Here is a 4307-nt window from a genome sequence, read left to right as displayed (position 1 = left end):
GAAACATATCCGATTAGTTTGCTATAATGACCATTTTACCCCTACATGGCTCTGCTCCAATATGCACTTGGAAATAAGGGTAAGCACGTAATTTTTGACCCGCGTAACTTTTAAAAGGAATATTTTAAAAATATTTGTTTATTTTTATTTTTAATAGAATTTCAGTCAACTTTTAGTTTTAATTTTAAAATATATGTTTGAAAATACAAAAATAGTTTTATTTTTTTAATTTAACACATGTATTAGGTATTTTTAGAAAGATATCACTTTAACCCATTTTTATTTTAGTATAATCCTTAAAATACCAAAAAATAGTTTCATGACATAATATAGATATTTTAATTAATTAGGATTGATTTTATATTTTTATGGTATGATATTTTAGGAAAAAAAATTAATATTTTAGCTTTGTAGAGTTAAAGGGCCATCTTTAAAGGCAAATTTGGCCCAAACTTGAGCCCAATTTCTAACAACCCATTTACCCATTCCCTAACTCACAACCCTTTTATAATAAAAATAAAACCTAATTTCCTACGCCCTAACAACCCCAGCCCCCCTCAGAAGAGAGCAGCGCCTCCCCACTCCCATTTTCGGATTTCATTCTTCTTCATGTTCTCAACTGAAGAACCCCTGTTTCGACCAGGGAATCAGACCCCGCCCCTTCCGTTCAGAACAGACAGAAACGAATTCCTCCTTTTGAGAAAAAAACCTAGCCGTCATCCCTTCTCCTTCTCTTTTCCTTCCTTACTCACACGCAGATACACTTAAGAACACACAAAAACGGCTGAAATAAAAAAAATCATCCGCTGAAATCTACTAAAAAAAGGGGAGAAAATTAAAATAGCAAAGACCAAGAGTAATTTCCATTGAAGAAAGGAAAGGAAATCTGTGTTTAAATCTCACTTGGAAATGAAGTGTTAATCGTCAATTTTTGGGCGTTCTAAGAGCTGTTTCGAGCTGAAATTAGTTGTCACTGCACTTCAACTGTTGCTGAAATCCATCCTTCATTTTCCTGGTCTTTATTTGGTCCAAATCTCTTTTCCTTGTCCCTTTTAAGAAATTTAGGTTCAAAAATGGGGTCAAGCTGAAGTGGGTTTTCGATTTGGAGTGTCCGTTCGAGATCGGTTCTCGGTTCCTGATTCATATTGTTGCTGTATTTTCTTCGGGACTTCATCTCGTCGAATCTGTGGCAAAAACATTTCTTTACATATTAAAGGAGAAGCACTTAACAGGTTCATTTCTATTAATTCCTCTTTATTTTGCTAATTACTGTGAATCAAACTTTAAAAGAGCCATTAAAAGATCGGGTTTAATTTACAATGATAATGTGTGCTTTCATCAGTCATGTTTGATTAACGTTTTCCCAAGTGAAATCCGTATCCATGTAATTGGAAATTTTCTCATGTTTATATGTTTAGCCACTATAAATGAATAATTGTTCATTGTAATATGGTGAACCCATATGATTGTGGGTCTGCAATTGAAAATTCTCATTCTGTAAGTAATCGAAACCATGTTGGCCATGCTAATGTTTTGGTACCGTTGTGTTCACGTTTGGTCTTCTGTCTCAATATTATTTTGTTTCGCTTGTGTTTGTGTTCCCATTCTGTATCTCTGTATTTTGTTTCGTTTATGTTCACGTTTTGTGTTTGTGTTCATATGTTTTAATGTTACGTTTTGTGTTCACGTTTATGTGTTATTTTGTTTCGTTTTGCCGTAATAGGCTCATCTGTATAAACTTTTGGTTGTAATTCACGATTAATTGGTTTGAGAATGTTGAAGATTCTGTTTGATCTTATAGGAATTGACCCTTTTAAGTGTATATGGGTTTAGATAGAAACTGATCCAAAATATCAATAAGGCTACAAGCTAATACACTTCCCTGTAACTAATTTATTTTATTCCTCCCATAATAATTTCCATAATTCATGGCCTCACATTAATCTCAAATCTTAGGAAAATAAATATTCATAAACATCATAGCTTGCTTTAGGCGCGATCAATAATAAATCATCTTGACTATGGTACGGTTCCTACCAAAAGTGTGAAGTTTCTACCGTGTGATTATAACACATCACTCGTCACGTCAGCGAGTTGTCACTCTGTAAATTCCACATCAGAAAATAAACATTTAAAAGAAAAGAAAATAATTCAACTTCATTTCGGATTTCTCTTTATTTAATTTGTTACAAAGAGTATTAGCATCTGCTCAATTACATTTCTCTTGTTCATATAGGTTGTGTTCCAACTAATTTGTTGGCTTTCACTCTGATTTGTTTAATATAAGGGCACCTCGGTACTACTAATATAAGGACAAATTTTGTAGCTAAATAGAAAAATTCGTCGCTAATCCAATTTAACGACTGAGTAGTGACAGATTATCAAGATATTCTGTTAGCTACGAGTGATTTAGCCAGTGGCGGACCCAAGTGGTAGTTGAACCCGCTTCACAAAAAAATAATACTGTGTATATGTATAAATTAGGATTAAAGTTATGTAAATTTTGCATAAATATTTTATTTGAACCCACTTGACAACTACTATTTTACGATTAAATTTATATACTTCTAAGATTGAACCCGCTTGCACAAAATCTTGGGTCCGCTACTGGATTTAACGACGAAGTCCGTAACTAATTCCATTCTTTTTTTTTTGTAGAGGAAGCATCCCGAGTTTAAGCAGGTCCGGGGAAGGACTGCATCCCAAGGGTGTGTGATGTAGCGAGTCTACCCTGATGCAAGTATCAATGGCTCACGGCTCGAACCTGTGACCTTTAGGTCACACGGAGATACTTTACTGTTGCTCCAAGGCTCCCCTTCATAATTTAAAGTGAATCAAAGTCAATTTTGAAGTATAGAAACCTCAAAAAATGACATATTGTCTATTGGAAACAGATTGTCAATTTTGAATATTTGTAGAATCTTCATTTGCATATATCAACTCTTAAGCATTTCCATTTTCCCTTTGACCTGAAGGTAGCGGAACGAGCCCTTTCCCTGTGGGATAATGGTCATTTAAGAAATCTAATGATTCAGAATCGAAAGGTGATTTTGCCCATAATTTTCGCAGCATTGAAGGAAAACATGCATTTGCAAACAACGGCGGATTCAGTATAAATTCAATCTTTAAGGTTCTTAGCATTCCCTAGCAGACAAAGGTGAAAAACAGTTTGTTAGGTTTATTTCGGATAGTATATGTACTAAGTTAGCTGAATTTGGTAATCAAAATGTCCTAAGTAGCATCTTTATGGCATGTAATATGACTGGTTCTTAGTAGTACTAATATGAGTAATCCAGTTTCTCAAAAAAATAAAATAAGATTCTTAACATTGAACCTGCTATATTTTTACAGTTATAAATTTATATTTACTATATATTACAATATTAGTAGATTTTAACATATAAATTAATATTTCGCACAGAAAGTACTGCAAAGCTGCATCTGCCCATGTTTTGCAAATCCAGAAGTCACAATTTTCAGCCAGTTGGTGAACACTGAAGACTGAACCATATATAGGAGCATAAGGATTGTTTGTTGTTACTTGATGTCGTTGGAAATGAGCCCAGCATGCTGATAAGTACTCCTGATGGTCCTATATATTTATGTTGGGAAAAATAATAATCTCGTCCAAGAATAATATTCACGACAAATAATAATAACACAAGAGAGTAACAACGACACCAATTCTTTTAATGGGTAAAATACAATACCCGAGCGGAGCAATATAACCACTATAATATTACAACTTAGTAGTGTCAAGAGACTACTACAATCTCGAAAGAAATAACACTCTTTATTTAAAACACTTCACTACAATATTACTCACTCTCACTATTTATCTCATAGACTACAATCTGTGGATTACTCTCTCTAACTTCTATTGCTTCTCTCTTATTTTGGTGTGATTAAAATGAAGAATGAATGCCTCTATTTATAGTAAGAGATGTCATTCAACTACTACAAAAAAGATGTCTTGTTGTTGATTTAATCCTATAATTTTTCAACAAAGTTAGGCACCTCTTATTTTCTTCAACAAAGTTGTCAACAAAATTAAGCACCTCCCATTTTTTTCTTTGTTTTTCTTTAATATGAGCCCCACAAATCTCTCCCTTAATTTTGATTTTTCTTTTTCATTCCAAGACTTGATCTCAATCTCTGAAAATCCTCAAACTTAAGAGGTTTTGTAAAGATATCTGCAGCCTGATCATGAGACTTCATATATTTGAGCTTGACTTCCTTCTTGGCAATGCACTCTCTGATGAAGTGATATTATGTATCTATATGCTTGCTTCGATCATGATACACCG

At 33.6% G+C, this 4307-nt stretch overlaps 1 long non-coding RNA gene across 1 annotated transcript; it reads left to right on the top strand.

The window, feature by feature from the left end:
* The first annotated feature begins 535 nt into the window (after positions 1-535).
* LOC107786538 (uncharacterized) lies at positions 536-2959 on the top strand. Its single transcript, XR_001648170.2, has 2 exons — positions 536-1232; positions 2659-2959. It is a non-coding gene; the product is annotated as an uncharacterized LOC107786538 (long non-coding RNA).
* The last annotated feature ends 1348 nt before the right edge of the window (positions 2960-4307 follow it).

Source organism: Nicotiana tabacum, chromosome 21 (genome assembly GCF_000715075.1).
Source record: "Nicotiana tabacum cultivar K326 chromosome 21, ASM71507v2, whole genome shotgun sequence".
Classification (NCBI taxonomy): Eukaryota; Viridiplantae; Streptophyta; class Magnoliopsida; order Solanales; family Solanaceae; genus Nicotiana; species Nicotiana tabacum.
The sequence above is the reverse complement of the archived record's forward strand: the minus strand, read 5'-3'. Positions and strand labels throughout refer to the sequence as shown.